This window comes from Oryza glaberrima, chromosome 7 (assembly GCF_000147395.1).
Source record: "Oryza glaberrima chromosome 7, OglaRS2, whole genome shotgun sequence".
Lineage (NCBI taxonomy): Eukaryota > Viridiplantae > Streptophyta > Magnoliopsida > Poales > Poaceae > Oryza > Oryza glaberrima.
Window position 1 is genome coordinate 6,134,519 of NC_068332.1, and position 19,983 is coordinate 6,154,501.

At 40.2% G+C, this 19,983-nt stretch overlaps 1 long non-coding RNA gene and 1 pseudogene across 1 annotated transcript; both read right to left on the reverse strand.

Annotated features, from left to right (window-relative positions):
- Window positions 1–9,458: 9,458 nt before the first annotated feature.
- Window positions 9,459–12,062, reverse strand: LOC127780745 (uncharacterized; annotated as a pseudogene).
- Window positions 12,063–12,460: 398 nt separating this feature from the next.
- Window positions 12,461–13,184, reverse strand: LOC127780746 (uncharacterized). Its single transcript, XR_008018818.1, has 4 exons — window positions 13,044–13,184; window positions 12,842–12,934; window positions 12,653–12,748; window positions 12,461–12,569 (listed from the first exon to the last, which is right to left on the reverse strand). It is a non-coding gene; the product is annotated as an uncharacterized LOC127780746 (long non-coding RNA).
- Between the last annotated feature and the right edge of the window lie 6,799 nt (window positions 13,185–19,983).

Sequence of the window (19,983 nt, forward strand, 5' to 3'; positions counted from 1 at the left end):
CGAACAGGGAGCAGTCGCGCGAAGCGCTTCCCAAAAACCTTATTGCCGCCTTCTCCCGGTGCAAGACGTCGAAGGCAGAGGTTCCGGAGACCTGCTCTCCCGATCGCCGGTGCACGCCGGCGAGCGAGATGGAGTAGTCTATGAGCGACGGCAGAGTACAGAGTAGGAGGCAAACCCTAGATTGATTTCGCGTATGTTGCGTGAAGACGGCGGGTCGGTTTATATAGAGAAGGGTCGCTTGATCAGGGCGCCCGCACGATCTCTACTGCGTGTAACCGAATCGGATAAGTCGCGCGTAACTTATCCGGACTGCACGCCGTTTGCACGCACCGGATTTTTCGGAACGTTTCCAAAACAAAAAACGAATCCGAATTTGCAGCAAAACAAAACTGCAAAAGGAGGCTGCATCTGCGCAAGGGTGAGGAGCCAATTTTTCGAACCATTCGACGCGTACGTCGTGCACGCGCGCCGCCTGCCCTGCCAGGCCAGGCGAGGCGAGGCGAGCGAGTGCGCGCGTGTGTTTCCCCTCTTCTCTCCACCACACATGCTTCAAGTGGCTAGGAGGGCATCCTCCCTTTTAAGGCGGTCCCCCTCTTCTAGAATAAGCGAGGTGGTACTAAACTCCACATGCATGCCATCCCATGAGGTGGGTTTTTGTGATTTTCCAAAGAATTGATCTTCGAGTGGGCTAAGGCCCATTCATTAATTCCAACAATCCCCCACCAAATCTCAAAATCTCACTGAGATTTGCCTTTTCCAATGTACTGTTTATATACCAGCGGTTCGATGGAGACCGATTAAGGTTGAACATCCACCTAGAACTCCAAGCTACACTTACTCACAACTTGAACAATGGACTACGCCTTGAATTGCAAGTCTTGTGCAAGCAAGTTTCACTCAAAGTCTTATCTGGTACTAGACCGTCTGTAGACTACCCCTCGGGTGGAGCGTATAAGTCATACTCCTAGGTCTTTAGTAAGCTTCCTAGAAGATTCACCCAAAATCTTCATAGACTACGACCAACAGTCAAGCTCACAAAGGTGAGTTCTTTCAAGAATGCTCTGCAGGACAACATCTTTGCTAATTAAAGCCAACAGAACTCATTAAGGCATAGCTAACCTGCCTTGCAGCTCACGAGAGTACATGCATCTTCACTTGGAGAGGGTATATATTGGTACTCTCCTCTAGTTTACTAATGATTTGTTCTTCCCAGGATCTAATTCACGGGATCTCCGATCATATAGACTGGGTTACCACCATAGTATAACTCACATAGGTCTCAAACCCATCTCCTTCGATGCATTGTCTATCACATTTCGTGATAGTCCCTTCGTGAAGGGATCTGCCAGGTTTCTCGCTGTTTGGATGTAATCCAACGTTATAACTCCGGAGTTTCTTAATTTCCTAACAGACTTCAATCGTCTTTTCACATGTCTAGACGATTTCATATTATCCTTAGAACTATTCACTTTGACAATTACCGTTTGATTGTCACAGTTTATAAGGATAGCTGGCACCGGTTTTTCAACAATAGGCAGATCCATTAATAGATCACACAGCCATTCTACCTCAACAGTAGCAGTATCCAGTGCCGTCAGCTCTGCTTCCATGGTTGACCTCGTCAAAATGGTCTGTTTGCAAGACCTCCATGAAACAGCACCACCACCCAGTGTGAAGATATATCCACTAGTGGCTTTGATCTCATCCACATTAGAGATCCAGTTAGAATCACTATAACCCTCCAGTACCGCAGGATACCCAGTATAGTGAAGCCCCAATTCCATAGTACCTTTCAGATAGCGCATTACTCGCTCAAGCGCACGCTAGTGATCATCTCCCGGATTAGAGGTAAATCGGCTCAATTTGCTCACAGCAAAGGAGATATCAGGCCTAGTTGCACTAGCTAGGTACATCAACGAGCCAATGATTTGAGAGTATTCCAGTTGATTTCTAGCAATTCTCTTGTTCTTGCGAAGCAACAAGCTAGGATCATAAGGTGTTGGAGAAGGCTTACTATCAATGTAGCCAAAGCGATTCAAAATCTTCTCCACATAATGGGACTGCAAGAGTGTAATCCCATTCTCACCTCTAATTAGCTTAATGTTTAAGATAACATCAGCTACTCCCAAATCCTTCATATCAAAATTTTAAGACAAGAATGATTTAACCTCATTTATCACCTCAAGGTTTGTCCCAAATATCAGTATGTCGTCAACATACAAGCACAAAATAACTCCCTCACCCCCACCATGGCGATAGTACACACATTTATCTGCCTCATTGACTGCAAAGCCTGCAGATGTCAATGTTTTGTCAAATTTCTCGTGCCATTGCTTAGGAGCTTGTTTCAGACCATACAAAGACTTCAACAATTTGCACACTTTGCCTTCTTGATCTTCAACTACAAACCCATCAGGTTGATCCATATAGATCTCCTCATCCAGCTCTCCATTAAGAAAAGCTGTCTTAACGTCCATTTGATGAACGAGAAGACCATGTGAGGCTGCTAGGGAAAGTAGCACACGAATTGTGGTCAATCTAGCAACAGGTGAGTAAGTGTCAAAGAAATCTTCGCCTTCTTTCTGAGTATAGCCCTTAGCAACAAGCCGAGCCTTGTACTTTTCAATAGTACCGTCAGGCCTAAGCTTCTTCTTGAACACCCACTTGCACCCCACAGGTTTACACCCATAGGGTCGCTCTGTCACCTCCCAAGTCCCGTTAGCGATAATGGAATCCATTTCACTACGGACAGCCTCCTTCCAGTAGTCTGCATCAGGAGATGCATATGCTTCTGAAATTGACTTAGGAGTGTCATCCACGAGGTACACAGTGAAATCATCACCAAAAGACTTAGCCGTCCTTTGTCTCTTACTCCTTCGAGGAGCTTCACTGACATCCTCCTTAGAGACATGTTCATGTGTATGTTCAGTTTGTTCTGGTGGTGTGATTGAACTGGGAATTATTTCAGAGGGTTGGTTCGAACCACTATGTGTATCCTTCATTGGGAAAAAGCTCTCAAAGAAGGTAGCATCACGAGACTCCATAATTGTACCAACATGCATGTCCGGTATCTTGGATTTAACTATTAAAAATCTATAGGCAATGCTATGATGAGCATATCCCAGAAAGACACAGTCCACAGTCTTAGGTCCAAGTTTGCGCTTCTTCGTTATTGGTACATTGACTTTCGCCAAGCACCCCCATGTGCGCAAATAAGAAAGTGATGGTTTTCTCCCAATCCATATCTCATATGGTGTTTTGTCCTTATTTCTGTTAGGAACTCTGTTTAACACATGATTTGAGGTCAACAATGCCTCCTCCCACCATGCCTTAGGCAGTCCCCGGTGTCCAACATGGCATTCACCAAGTCAGTTAGTGTGCGGTTCTTCCTTTCAGCAATCCCATTAGACTCGGGAGAATAGGGAGGCGTCCTCTCATGTATGATGCCATGTTCCTCACAGAATAAGTCAAACTCGTTCGAGAAAAACTCTCCACCACGATCAGACCTAAGCCTTTTTATCTTTCTGTCAAGACTGATTTTCAACTTCTGCCTTATAAATTTTAAAATAGTCTAGAGCCTCGTCTTTCGTTTTCAACAAGTACACATAGCAAAATCTAGTAGCATCATCAATCAACGTCATGAAATATCGTTTTCCACCCTTCGTCAACACCCCATTCATTTCACAAAGATCTGAATGTAGGAGTTCTAGTGGTGCCAAGTTTCTCTCCTCGGCTGAGGCTTGCGAGGTTGCTTCGATTACACACAACTATTGCACTTAGAACCTTTGACAATGGAAAACTTAGAAATTAAACACATGCTGGAAAGCCGAGACATCAAGCCAAAATTAATATGACATAAACGTGAGTGCCAAACATTAGCCTCATCATCCACACTGCCACAAACATGGTTCACAGACTTATTGCAGAAATCAGAAAGGGAAAAACGGAACAGGCCTCCGCACTCATAACCTTTACCAATAAAATATCCATGTTTAGACACGACTACTTTATTAGACTCAAAAACCAACTTAAATCCGTCTCTAGTCAGACGGGAGCCACTAACAAGATTCCTGTCGATAGAAGGGACATGCTACACGTTCTTCAGCTGCACGATCTTTCTTAAAGTAAACTTCAGATCTACCGTGCCAACACCATGAACAGAAGCATGTGACCCATTCCCCATTAGGACGGTGGAACCCTGTGCGACCTGATAAGAAGAAAACAATGAGATGTCAGCACAAACATGTACATTGGCCCCAGTGTCAACCCACCAATTAGTAGACTGATTAACTGAAAAAACAGTAGGTAAATTACCATACCCGCTTCCATCTCCAGTGTTGCCAATAGTCACATTAGCAGACTTAGAAGTCTGCCCTGCAGGTGCCTTCATCCCCTTGCGCGGTGGACACTTCCTAGCCAGATGACCAACTTGGCCACACACAAAGCAAGTCCTCTCATCCTGATTAGGATTGTTGTTGTTCTTCTTCTGCTTTTTGAAGTTGGTGGTCTGCTGAGCTTTGTATTTCCCCTTGCTCTTGTTCTGGGCATTGTGCACAACATTGGCACTGGACTGCCCACCATCGCCCTTAGACGCGGCATCCTTTTCCCGAGCTTTCTCCTCAACATCAAGAGACGCTATCAACCCCTCAACGGAGTATTCCTGTCTCTTGTGTTTGAGTGCAGTACCGAAACTTCTCCAAGATGGAGGTAATTTCGCAATAATGCACCCTGCCACAAATTTGTCGGGTAAGACACACTTAAGGAGTTCGAGTTCCTTAGCCATGGTTTGTATCTCATGAGCCTGTTCGACTACAGAACGGTTGTCAGCCATCTTGTAGTCATGAAATTGCTCCATGATATACAGATCATTGCTAGCATTAGTAGCACCGAATTTAGTATTCAGTGCATCCCACAACTCCTTAGCGTCGGTCATATGCATATACACCTCGACCAGACGATCGCCAAGAACGCTAAGAATGCATCCCACAAAGAGAGTAGTGGCTTCCTCGAATTGCTTCTGCTGTTCAGCAGTAAGAACTCCTTCAGGTTTGCCAGTACTCACCCAGAAGCATTTCATAGCTGTCAGCCACAGAGTGACCCTGATCTGCCATCTCTTAAAATGCACACCGGTGAATTTATCCGGCCTCAGTGCATCGGCAAAACTAGCCATAGTAAAATCACAGTGCCTATAATAAGGTTTTTGGATTGTTGAGATTATAGGCATATAATGATTTAATCTATTCCATAAATAAATCATGACATTACAGATGAAAACTAGCATGAACGCATTATTGGATCTACACATGTAAACTACACAGTATAACATGAACAGATCAAATATGCGCAACATATTGAACATGTACCGAGGTAACGGAAAGACCGGCTGTTTGGTCGAAACTTTTCGCAGGCGTCTACGAAGGCACGAAACACGCGAGCGAAGAGGAAGGCGAGCCGTCGCGAACGAACAGGGAGCAGTCGCGCGAAGCGCTTCCCAAAAACCTTATTGTCGCCTTCTCCCGGTGCAGGACGTCGAAGGCAGAGGTTCCGGAGACCTGCTCTCCTGATCGCCGGTGCACGCCGGCGAGCGAGATGGAGTAGTCTACGAGCGACGGCGCAGTACAGAGTAGGAGGCAAACCCTAGATTGATTTCGCATATGTTGCGTGAAGACGGCGGGTCGGTTTATATAGAGAAGGGTCGCTTGATCAGGGCGCCCGCACGATCTCTACTGCGCGTAACCGAACCGGATAAGTCGCGTGTAACTTATCCGGACTCCACGCCGTTTGCACGCACCGGATTTTTCGGAACGTTTCCAAAACAAAAAACGAATCCGAATTTGCAGCAAAACAAAACTGCAAAAGGAGGCTGCATCTGCGCAAGGGTGAGGAGCCAATTTTTCGGACTATTCGACGCGTACGTTGTGCACGCGCGCCTGGCAGCCAGGCGAGGCGAGCGAGCGCGCGCGTGCTTCCCCTCTTCTCTCCACCACACATGCTTCAAGTGGCTAGGAGGGCATCCTCCCTTTTAAGGAGGTCCCCCTCTCCTAGAATAAGCAAGGTGGTACTAAACTCCATATGCATGCCATCCCATAAGGTGGGCTTTTGTGATTTTCCATAGAATTAATCTTCGAGTGGGCTAAGGCCCATACATTAATTCCAACACTAACGATGGGCTAGTTGGGTACTTTAGCAGGTAGGGGATGTGTTCTTGTTTTGTGTTTGAAAAGTTTTGCTTCATATGAAAAAAGAGATTAAATGCATTGATCATGCATACAGGAACAGGAAGCCAAACGTTTTCATTTATTTCATTTAAGGAAAGTAGGGTTGTTAATCTGTATAGGCCCTTCTAACCCTAGCTCGAGGAGTGTCTTTTATGTTCATATCTTGTTTTTAACCAACGAAATACCTTCATAAGAGCACTATAACTTTTTAAGAATCAATAAATTTTTAAATGGACCAATATATACAATCTTTGAATGGGATTTGACTTTGGTTTTAAGGTTTGGCAAAAAGAACGAATTGGCTCTCACTTGAAGAGAGGAGGTTTTGGGGACTCCAAAACTAGCCAAGGACAGCTTTGAAAGGAAATAAATTCAAAACACACGAATATGAAAAATATACCCTTAACCTAACTAAATTTATATTGAAATCACATCCACGTATGTAAGCACTAGGATTTCATTAAATGTAGTGGGTGAGTAATCATACGCTGACAGCTCCATCGCCATACCTTTTGTGGGGCCAGTCAGTGCTGAGAGGTTTCAATATGTAACGAGGAAGATTATTGTCTGTCAGTGTGAGCTCGAGGGGTACCGACAGATGTTAGATAGCAACATGCTCGATCGTCCACTCACTGCAAAAATTCGTAACTTAGTTGTCTGCAAATTAATTAATTAAAGTATTTGTATAAAAGAGGATATATACTATTTTTATAATGAAATGATAGAATAGAAATATGTAGCAGCCCAACCGTTGTATAAAAAAGGATATATACTATTTTTATAATGGAATGGTAGAATAGAAATATGTAACAGCCCAACCCAACCGACGGGTGGGGCTACTTACACTTCTATCCTTGCTTCAAAGGCCCGACGTCCCCGTCGTCCCTGTCGGTCCAATTCACCTATGTAGCCACACGACATATAGGCTGACGGGTGCGCCCACTTACCCACACCACCCCCACTGCCTATAAAGTTGGATCTGAGAAATGTGTACTAAACATACTGCAAGGGTCGGCTCTGAGCCCAACCAATGAACGGGCCTACTTACAACATACCACCCCACTTACAGGCTCTGAGCCCAACCAACGGACGGGCCTACGTACCTACTTACACTTTCGTCTTCGCTTCGTGTAAAAGGGTTAATCCAGAAGTGATATGATTTGAAGGAAGATGTCTTATAAGTTGGTTCCAACCTTGTTAAACTAGTAAGGTGGTACTAAACATGAGCACACAACTCTTATAAGCCACACAGGCTAAATTCTAACTGGACCGGGATATTAAAAAACCATACTGGCCTACAATGGTAATAAGCTGTCTGAATGATGATTTCGATTATGTTCCTTGGTAATAATAGTACACTATAATTGACGATGCTACCCAAAATTTAACCATCTCCGCGCTTGTTCATCATTTGGCCGGATGCTTTAACCGTGATTATCCTGTGAAGGTGAATAGTATAGTCCACTATCGGCTGCAATTTTTTCCATGTCATGTATAGCCAACACGATGGGCTGTAATGCATCTGCCATTTTACTTCAGCAAATGATATATAATTCTTTCATTTATCATTTTCTCTCTCCTTTGCATTTCTGTTCCGATACCCATGGGCCATGGGGCGTCGTCGAGCAGTTCCTCCCGCGCGTAGAAAAACGGACCCCACTTTTCTTCAAGGGCGCGTGTAGGCGGGCGACAATTTAGTCGCACGCTCGTCCTCTCTCTCATCCGCGCTTAGCACCAGGTCATCTTCCGAACCTACGTGGACTGCTTATAGCCATTTCTAGTTCTATTGTGCACGCTCTAAAGTTATAGGAGAACTATGGAGATTATGGATACCCCATACCCACACAACATGTATATCCGACTGGGTATAGGGGTACCATGTACAGATAGAATAAATTTAGTAAAGGACTCGGTTGTTATGTTAACTTGTGTATCAAGGAAACATCCGATAGTCCTAGTCGGTTACGATTGTAATTTATCTTTACATGCCTAGTCCGTTAGGAACATGGGTTGTATCTTATAATTCCGGCTCCTCCCCCTATATAAGGAGGGGTCCGGGTGCCTCTAGGGGCATAGTTTTTCTCCCTGATCATATGATCAATAATACACTCGGGGGATCAATCCCCGGACAGGAGTAGGGTACTTCTCATCGAGAAGGCCTGAATCTGTATAAACCTAGTGTCTCCTAACCCATCCACTTTTCCAGCTTGATAGCCACCCCTTTTAGTATTGCCAAAATATTGTTTCGACAGTTGGCGCGCCAGGTAGGGGTAGCGTCAAGTTCTTCGCCGATCAGTGCAATGGGATTTGTTTCGGGCATCGACGACTTCGCCTTCCCTCCCGGGCAGGCATACCGATTCGGCAGCCTCAACTTCATCACCGACGACTTCGGCAATATTTCTCTTCTCGGCTCAGATTCGAACCAGTCGGGAGGGGATGCCATCTTTGCTCCGTTCTGTCTCCCGAACTCAGCTGAGATCTATTCCAAGACCATCTCATCTGAGTTGGATTCAAACCACTCGGATGAGGTCTCGTCAACTTCTTCGCAATCAGATCAAGGAGAGGCAACCTATCCGTCAATCTTGATGCGGCTTCCCGACGATCTGGCTGCTGTTTTTACTACAAGAGCGTCTTCTCTCTGTAGGTCCAGATTAAACTCGGCTTCGACCTCAGTTCAATCTGGCTTTAGGGAAGTCGGCGTGATACTTCAACGACTCGGAACTCACTACAAGATGTATTGCTAAAAGTCTCTATAAGTATTGCTAGGGTCTGCACCAACGCATTTAATATGCGTTGCCTATGCTGCCGTTGCTAGGATCAATTACAACACATAGACAACCGTTGATAACAAGTGGAAATAAGCGTTGCTACTTAGCAACAATTTTAATAGGTTTCAGCAATACTTATATATGTTGTTCCCTTGAGAGATGAACAGTTTTATATAATCTTAGCAATGGATATAATCAAGTTGCTGCAACATGTACAAATATTGTAATTTGAGCTATCCACTGTAGGTGGCCTTTGACCAATTATTTTGTCAGGCAAGAGACCCATGAACTCAAAGCATGCACAAGTGACAATAGTCCAATCAATCATGATAATCGATTATATATTAAATATAGTATTTTGCATTACATAGACAATCATCAGCATAATTCATGGCATTAAACCTTTGTTTAGAACATTAATGCAGAAAATAGAATCTAAAGTATATAAAAGAAACACATCTTGTTGCCCCCATTCTCCACCTTGCAGCCATCATCATTCCGTGACATGTACAGGTGACCTAGTTGCGTACTGGTAGTCACGAAATTTCCCCCACATCTTCACCCATTTATCTTGTCAACCTATAATAGAAAAAATATATAAGCATTAATATACCATTATGAAGATGAAAAGCACATCTCCGAAGTAAGAAGTAAGAGATAGGAACATACAAAAATTGCAGGCCACGCAATTTCAAGTCCTACAACATGACCAACAATTTTGTAGCCTTTGTATGGCCTAATCAAATCTTCGGATTTTGCCAATGCAAGATCGACATGAACCATTAAAAATTCATTTCCTAGCTCAACACCTCCAACTCTGCGTGTTGGATCACAGCTTACAATAGTGGCAAGAGCCACGTTTGTATTCCGATTTTTCCAAATTTTTAAGAATACTTTAGTTCCAACCTAAAGTGCATAAATACATCCATCAATATTATCAATGTACTTTAAGAAATTCAAGTACCATAAATAATTTCACAGTAAAATACCTCCATTGAATTGTCAGTGATAAAGTCCATTTTGCTGCACTGTTGTTTCTATAAAAAAAAATTTGGATCATGGTTTGCTATTTAACCACAAGATAGAAAGAAAGAAAGACCAAACAGAGCCAATTATTGTTCTCCAATTCAATCATAATACTAGTGAATCATGCATGTTATAGTTTGAATGGACTGATATTTGTAAACATGGTGAATAAAAAAACAACCTTATATGCACCACCAACTTTATGTGCATGTACCATATGGCTGTCCTGATTGTCAGGTTTCTTGTTCTATAGGGGAGGGCAACAAATCAGTGCTAAAATTATATATATTAAGAAATTTTACTTTCAAACTTTTCTATCAAATAATTTTTGAACTCAATAAGAAGTGAAAACTAACCTTGGCACAAATAATCTCCATCTGTTTCCCATGGTCATTTAGGCCAAAGGTTCGTTTGTTCTAGAATAAAAGAATACATCACATTGTCATGAACTATAGTAAACATTCATAGTTAGTTACAAACAATACCAAATAATATAATGCTATGTATCCATGATAACCATATAATAGGATGCAACCATGGTGAGTTCAGAATAAAAATATAAATTGAAAGACAAGGACCTTGTGTGCAGTAGCATGCTTGGTTGGTGGTGTCTTATCCTCATCTTGAGCATGGCTTTGTGAATTCTGTTATCAAAGAGAGCATATATTCCCAGTTACAAAATAGTGCAACTATTCCCATGTATAAAACAATGAAATTTATGTATATTACCATCACAATGTTTTCCTGCTCAACATGACAAATTTCTTGCAAGGACCGTCACCATACACTTTCTATCATAGTGGAAAATAAAAGAACATTAAGACCAGATTTTATTAAACTATTTAGACTAAAATGTTAGCAAGGTTTACAACTGTTGAATTGTCAGTTAAAAAGTCCATTGTGTTGCATTGCCGTTTCTGAAAAAATAGAGAGAATTTACAGTAAAAACCAACATGCTGTGTGTGCTATTTTAGTTGTTGTGTAGTGTTCAATAAATAGAAATAGCATTTTGAACTTGAAACAATTAGACTAACCTTAGAAGCAGTACTATACTTGTTTAGGCTTGGTCTAACAAGCTTGTGGGTAAGGTTCTCTTTGTTCTGCAATACAATTATTATAACTAGTAAATCATGTGTGTTATAGTTTCAAAGAGCTTATATCTGTAGACATGGTGACTTAAAGTGATGAAAAAAATAACCTTGTGTGTACTTGTAACTTTGTGTGCATTCACCATATAGTTGTCCTGGTTGTCAGGTTTATTGTTCTACAGTGGAAGGTAACAAATAAATTTTACAAATCTATATATACATTTATATATCGAAATTAAGCTACTTTCAAACACTTATTGACTATGGCATTAAGTTTGAAAGGATAAAGAGAGAACTTAATCAACTTACCTTGTATGCACTAGAAATACTCTTCCCTGGTTGCATAAGCTCATTCTGGTCCAAATTTCCTTTGCGCTGCAATGGAATTGGTCATAAAATTGGCACAAACTATAATGTTCCAATTATTTGTTTACTCTGACATCATGCACTCAATTAATAAAAAGTGAAAATTAACCTTGTTTGCACAGGAAGTAATCTTCCTTTGCTTCCCACTGTGATTCTGGCCCAAAGACTGTGTATTCTAGAGTAAAAGAAGGCATATGATTATAATGAATGCTATGTAAATAATAGTGAATATATATATATAATAATATTTTAAATGCAAAGGCAAGGACCTTGTAAACAGTAGAATGCTTGGTTGGTGGTTGCAAATTCTCATCGTGCACATGGCTTTGTGTATTCTGTTGTAAAAGAGAGAAAATAAATGCTATTCCCAAGTAAAAAAACACAGCTATTCCCAGTTATAAGATGGTGCTATATCATATTACCATCAAACTGTTGTCCTGCTGATCCATAATGTTTCCCTCCTCAAACATACAAATTTCTTGCGAGGGGTTGTCACCATACACTCTCTGTCCATAACAGAAAATGAACAGAGATCTATACCACAGTTTATGAGATAATGCAGAAAATGTTATGATATTTCTTCCATAAAGATACATACCCTCCTTTTTGAATTAGGTACGTCATCACAAATAGCTTTTTTTTTTTGTAGACGCTCCATATAAACCTCCCTGTAACTTTAATTAGGTAAGTTAGATGTATTCATTGGGTCCAACACAAGCTCATATAATTTTTTTAAGACTCAACTCCCTTAAATTCACCTGATTCTTTTGTGCCTTTTCCAACTTGGTTGCCTTCTCTTTTAATTGTAAAAGTTCAGCATCATTATTCTCAACATGGCGTTCTAACTTTTCCATCTGCAGTCTAATAGCCATTACATCTTCACTGGAGTTATCCTCCACTGTAGTAAGATTTATATTCTGCAAACGTCGGGAAGTTGGCACATCAAGCACTTGTTTAGGCTTTGGAACTAGTCCAAGACCATGTACACGCCCAGGCTTGTCATCTCCTAGTATTTGGTTCAATGCATCTCCTTTCCAAGCAGTCTTTCCTTTACTAGCATCCGCTAAAGCTGGTTGTTCAGCTATAAGTCTCTTCAAATTATCCTAAACATATGAAAAATTAATACGAATAAAACAACATATGAGAATAACTGAAAAATATCTATGGTTGAGTGTTAATAGTATACCACATGCCCATTTATATTCTTGTCACTTTTGCGCTTGTGTGTGTGGACATAAACAACAGCTCTATGTGGGTTCTTCTTTGCAGGATCTTTTTGTCTCTATGGAACACATGACCAAATCAGTAAAGTCCTAACAGTAGCTATACATGCTTGAAATGGAAATAGATGAATACTATTCAAGACATGTTTTACCATCTCTTCTCTTGTGCGAGCATAACTCTTTGTCCCTGCTGTGTGAATTGCCTTCTTCTTTTGGCAGTTTTTCTTATTCTACTCACTTATTCTCTGTTATGGTCTCGTAGAGTTAGCAATCAAAAAAGAATATTGCATTGTTTTGTTTAGTACAGAGTTCTAATTTGTAAGACCATTACAGAAATGAATATGGTACATGTACCTTCGATTTCTCGTTCATCCAATGATTGACAAGAGCAATCCACTGGTCAGAAAGCACACCTTCTGGGACATTGTTGCAATTAGCTTCCTTAGTCTCATTCACATCAAAATACAAATCTTTTAGTTTTGCTTTATATTGCCGCCATCTTTCTCTAATTTTTTTTAATATGAACTCTTCCATCCGAGGAGCATAAAGGAATCTCATCTACATATAGCAACACAGAAACTCATATGGCCATATGGGGATATGCATAACATAATACAAGAAGTTAGCAAAAATGTTGATCTGAAAAGGAATTACCTTTACTTGCTTAAGTATGTCCTTTTTAACTTTTAGTTCATTTGTATTTTTCTCTCTCTTTCCTATTACATATCTCCAGTCTGTGTAGCCTAAGCTACACAGACTACCATTCCTAGCTATCATTCCAAGAAATTTACCCAAAATTCCAGCTTCTTCCCCTACCGCCTGATTGAGATCATTGCATTGAACCACAATTCTAAGCCCTTTCGGAAGGTTCCAAACATCTTTCAGTTTTGTCTTGCCACGTGTTTCAGGTGCTCCATTTTCAACTGTTCGGTGTTAAATTGCAAAGACAAAAGTGATCCTTAGTAATCAGGGATACGAGTAATAATGTCATTATTTCTTACCATTAGGACTGTTAAACTTAGCAGTTACCTCGAACATTAATATCAACATCAGTATCTTCATTGCCTTCATCATCAATATCAACATCGTCATTAGTGTCTTCATTGCCTTCTCCATCATTGATATCAAAATCGTCATCAGTGTCTTCATTGCCTTCTCCAGAATCATCACATACAGTTTCTTGTTCAGATGGTGTGGCAAGCTGTGGAAGGGTATTTTCTTCTTCAGTCTGTTCCTCTGACAAATATTCCTCATTGCTCTGAACAATACGCCTTCTTCTACTCCTTGCCATATCTCTTGCACCCAAAAAAAACCTATCTGTCATTTATGGCGTCGAAAGTATATCATTCTCATTTCAGAAGTAGGACTGTGCTGTACATAGTTTCAGAAAGAATAATTTCAGAATTGATTATACCCTGAGCCATTTTGGATTTGTTTTTGAAGAACAACAGAGTACTGCTGTCCCAAAAGTAATGCTATAATATGGATCTGTATGTCATACTCACTAATTCATTTGTCCATTTTATAGGCCAACAATTTGAAACAAGTAATGGGTAGAAATAACAAAATTTAATTGGCTGCAAGGTAAAACTAGATCACATATTGTATTGCTTACAGTTGTGTGAAGCCTAGCTGTATGTAGACCAGGCTCCTTCAGCTATGGACGGTCAGTGCATCTGACTCCAAACCTGAAAATACAACACATCAAATTGGTAAGTATTGTAGTACTGGAAGGGAATTAGCCTCCATTGCAATTTGGCGACTCAGAGAGGTAGTAAGATGTGCAGAGGGAGGCAGAGATTCCGGGGCTTGGAAACATTGCCGCCAGCCGCGTGGCGTGGAGCAGAGCGAAGTGGACAACCGGTGTCGGGAGGTATAACCCGCATCAATTGCAGTGCCCCGGTCACCCGGCACATCGGCTGGGGGCGTCTCCGGCCCGCCGCATGCCCTACGTCATCCATGGGGCATGGGGGTCGCCTGCTCGTGGCTGTTGATCGGCAGGAAGGTGCGGCAGCAGCGATGGCTGGTACAGCAGCCGACGGAGCGGAGCGGTGGAAGATCTAGGAGCGCCTGCTTGGGGCGGTGGGTCAGTAAAGCGCCCGGCATCTTACCTACAGATCAACACCGATGAAGACGAGGAGGAGAACCGTAGAACGATGGGAGAGTTCGTAGGAGAGAGGAATCCCACAACAGAGGAAAGAGATTTACTCAGGGAGTCAGGATAGAGGAAAGAGATTTTTAGGGGCAGTTGGCTTGCTTTTCTCGATGGGGAAGGTGGGGGCAAAAAAAAAAAAGTTGGCGGCAAAAAAAAAGAAAACTGAGAAAAAAATTGAGGGAGCAAAAGAAAAGAAGGGAAAGAGTGGAGGCAGAATAAAATAATTTTCGGAGAGGCATAAATTGCTAAATTCAGATCGATTTGGGGTTGATTTGTCCGTCAAACTAGTTATTTAAATTATATTAGCACGATCAAAAAATCACGTGTTATTTCATTGTCGATCTTGTCCGGACAGACCGCATGAAAAATTATATATAATTAAATAACAGTGATTTAATTTTTTTAGCACGACCAAAAAACAAGTGTTTTTTCATTCTCAGCCTGGTCCGGACAGACTGGATGAAATTCGAACGTTGGTTAGTTATTTAATTTATCTAAGCATGACCGAAAAGACACGTGTTTTTCCATTGCCAATCCGGTCCGGACAGACCGCATGAAAAAGACATGTAATATATTTTTGGTCCTAAAATATAGTTATTTAAAAAATGTTAGCACTATAAAAAACACGTGTTTTTCGTTGTCGACCCGGTCCGGACAGACCGCATGAAAAAATATATATAATTAAATAACAGTGATTTAATATTTTAGGACAACGAAAAACCACGTGTTTTTTCGTTGTCAACCCGGTCCGGACAGACCGTATGAAATCTGGACGTAAAATTTGTGTTAAAATAGTAGTTAGTTAATTTATCATAGAACGACAAAAAAACACGTGTTTTTTCGTTGTTGACCCGGTCAGAACAGACGGGATGAAATGACGTAAAATTTGTGTTAAAATAGTAGTTAGTTAATTTATCATAGAACGACCAAAAAAACACGTGTTTTTTCGTTGTCGACCTGGTCCGGATAGACTGCATGAAAAAGTGGCATAATATATTTTAGGTCTTAAAATATAGTTAATTAAAAATGTTAGCGCGACAAAAAATCATGTGTTATTTCATTTTCGACCCAGTCCGGACAGACCGCATGGAAAAGAGATGCAATATATTTTTGGTCTTAAAATATAGTTATTTAAAAAATGTTAGCACGACCAAAAAATCACGTGTTATTTCATTATCGACCCGTTCCGGATAGACCACATGAAAAATATATATAATTAAATAACAGTGATTTAATTTTTTAGGACAACAAAAAAACCACGTGTTTTTTCATTGTCGACACGATCCGGACAGACGAAATCTGTACGTAAAATAGTAGTTAGTTAATTTATCATAGCACGACAAAAACACGTGTTTTTTCGTTGTCGACCCGGTCCGGACAGACTGGATGATATCCGGATATTCTGAAAATAAGTTTTTGAATGGTTTGTTTTTAAAATTTTAAAATAAAAAAGTTCAAAAAATTAAAAAATTTCTGGGGCAACAGAATTTTTTTTCCCGTTCAAGGAGAGGAAAAAGTTTTTAGGAATTGCCACTAGAGTAGAAATGAAAAAATTATGCATTTGCTAGTTCTCGAACTAGAGTTGTCAATACAGTAGAAGAAGCTAAGTACCACTAGGCTATGTCCCCCTTTATTTATTTTTTCACGTTAGCTGCAATTGAGAATGTAAATAGACTTCTCCAGGTATTTATATAAGATGGAAATTTAAATTCTGTTAGCACGACCGAAAAGGCACATGCTATTTCGGTGTCTACCCAGTTTGGACAGACCGCATGAAATTAAGACGTAAAATATTTTTGGTCATAAAATAATAGTTATTTAAATTATGTTTGCAAGACTGATAAACCACTTGTTTTTTCGTTTTTTCGTTGTCGACCCGGTCTGGACAAGCCGTATAAAATCAGGATATAAAATAATTTTTCTTTAAATAATTGTTATTTAATTTATGTTAGCACGACCGAAAAACCACATGTTTTTTCGTTGTCGTCTTGGTCCATAGTGATCGCATGATCAAATCCAGACGTAACATATTTTGTCCTAAAATAATACTTGGTGTGGCCAAAAATATTTATATTGAAAAAATAAGTTTTCGATCAGTTTAATTTTAAAATTAAAAATAAAAAGTTCAAAAATTCTCGTTATCTGGCCAGCTAAGAAGGATAGGGAAAAAAAAATAGGAATCGCCCCTAGAAAAAAAATAAAAAAAATCTAGGCTGGCATATTTGTTTTCCTCGTTATCTAGCCAGCTAAGGAGAGGGAAAAAATTTTAGGAATCGCCACTGGAGAAGAAATGGAAAAAAATGGATTTGTTAGGATTTGAACTAGAGTCTTCGATACGGCTGAAGAAGCCATGTACCACCAGGCTATGTCCACTTCATGTTGGAGTTGTCCGTTCGACTTACTTATTCACGTTAGGTGCCATTGACAACGTAAATAGTTTTCTCCAGGTATTTATATAGGTGGAAATGGAATAACAGAACACAATAGATGCAAAGATTATAAACGCCCATTCCTTTTTCTCATCATATAAACAATATGATATCCTGGATATTTAAAAATAAGATCTAACCACCAATTCTGTATATAACTAATGGGACTTATGTATGCAAATAAAAAGTTGAATCGATCTGGCTCAATCACTTAGACAATCCAAGGAAATATACGAATGACATTTTCATCCAGAAAAGCTATTGTGGTGAAGAAGCCTTCATCGCAGTAAATCTCCATCCAAAATTACTGCCATAAAAATAAAGTGCTCCCCAAGTGAAGATATAAACAATATAAGGAAATCATTGATAATGGACAGATAGATAGTGAAAAACCTTCATAACCTCACCTTTAATTAGTTACCATGTTATCGACAGTTGTTCCTTCTATATCTCTTCGAATCCATGTCTGACCATCATGTGCACTGTCAAATAGCTCCCCAAGATTACTGACATGGTATGGTTCGCATTCCACATCATTTCATTCTTCGCCTAGTTCAAATACATCTCTGGGTTTCATCTTCCTTACAATAGACCACCCTGGATTTAAATGGTCTTCAATGTAAAACACTTGGTCGACTTGATTTGCAAATACAAAGGGCTCATGCTCAATCTTTTCACCGGCATGAATTTTATTTGAGAAATTCACAAGTGTGCAGCCAAACTTATCTATTTTCACTCCTTTTCCTTTAGTTACATCGACCCATTCACATTTAAACAACACAACTGAGAAATTTCCGTAGTAGTCTAACTCAATTATATGAAGTATCCTTCCGTAATACATGATATCACCAAGGACAGGGTTAGTATCACTGGCGGACGTGTAGCTCGATGTTTTTGCAGTCACAACAACTCCACTGTTTTGAGTCACCCTGTCATAACGCTTTGATCTGAACCTATACCCACGGGTATTGAATGCTCTATGTCGTTTTGCTACCTCAATTGGTCCATGTGCCAGCCATCTAATATCCTCATCAATACTATCGATACCTCTTTGATTCTCCAACTGCAAGATCTACACCAAACCAAAAGATGTATTAGTTGTACTCATATTTGAAAAAGAGAAACCTAAATTTTGAGACTTACATGATCTCTGAACCAATCAGGGAATTGTTCATTTTGCATGTTCTCAATGTTTTTTGGAGTTAGCCTTTTGCGTTTCTTCCTTTGCAAATCAACAGCATGTTCTCTGCAAAACAAATAAACATAAATTTGAAGCAAAACACTTACAACACATAAAAAAAGGCTATGTTAGGACAATACGTACTTCAGATATGGCACTACAGCATCACAGTTGTATAGCACATATCTATGTGCTTGCAATTTCTCTCTATCAGTTAAGGAGTACGCCGATGGTTTTCCCAATGGTTTTCCTACTGGAGGAAACAAAGTGGATTCTTGCCTACTCATGGGAGTCTCAAATTGATCTGGTTTGTCATTATTCCTTGATGGTATGTTATGCTTGGTAGGGAAACCTTCCAAGTATCGCGAACAAAATGCCATGCACTCATCTGCCAAATATGATTCTGCAATTGAACCTTCTGGACGCGCTTTGTTGCGAACATACGACTTCAATTTACCCAGGTACCTGTAATATACATACAAGGCACAAAACTAATAAGTTAGTATTGTATCATATGACATATGAGAAATATTATAAATTGTATGCTAATATATTTTTAGTACCTTTCAATAAAGTACATCCATCGATAGCAAACTGGCCCAGCAATCTTACATTCAGTAGCTAAATGGACGACTAAGTGAACCATAACAGTGAAGAATCCAGGAGGAAATATCATTTCCATTCTGCACAATGTGATTTTAATTGCTTCTTCCAAACGGTCAAGCTCATCAACATGGAGAACTTTTGAACATATTCCTCGAAAGTAAGCAGATAAGTCAAACAAGACAGATGTGACTTCATCGGGAAGAATACCTCTCAAAGCAATTTGCATCAATTGTTGCATTAGAACATGGCAATCATGTGTTTTGAGCCCATGAATTTTTCCTTCAGCAGAGTTCACACATCTAGATATGTTTGAAGAATAGCCATCAGGAACTTTTATATCCCTAAGAACTTTACAGAACAATTGCTTCTCACTTTTGGACATAGTAAAGCTGGCAGGTGGTAAGTAGAACTTGCTTGAAGTTCTTTGTTGTGGATGGAGCTCCCCTCTAATGTTCATTTCCTTGAGATCAAGACGAGCTTGGAGATTATCCTTTGACTTTCCTTCTAAATTTAGAAGTGTACCATAAATATTGTCGCACACATTTTTTTCTATGTGCATCACATCAAGATTATGCCGAAGAAGACTGCCATCCCAGTAAGGTAGTGTGAATAAACTACTTACTGCCTTATAAGTTTTTGACTTCTTAAAATCACCGATAGCATTTATTTCATCCAATACCGGACGCCCATAGTAAGTCATAGGCTCTGTACTAATCTCTGTGGTTCCATCAAAAGAATTTCTATCAAAACGAAATTCATGATTAGGTGGCAAAAATCGACGATGACCCATAAAACAAGATTTCTTCCCATGTGCCAAACGTTTGGACCATACATTTGGACCACAAGGCGGGCATGCAAATTCTCCATGCACCATATGTGAAGCAAGCATTCCTAAAGCTGGCAAGTCATTTATAGTCCATAGTA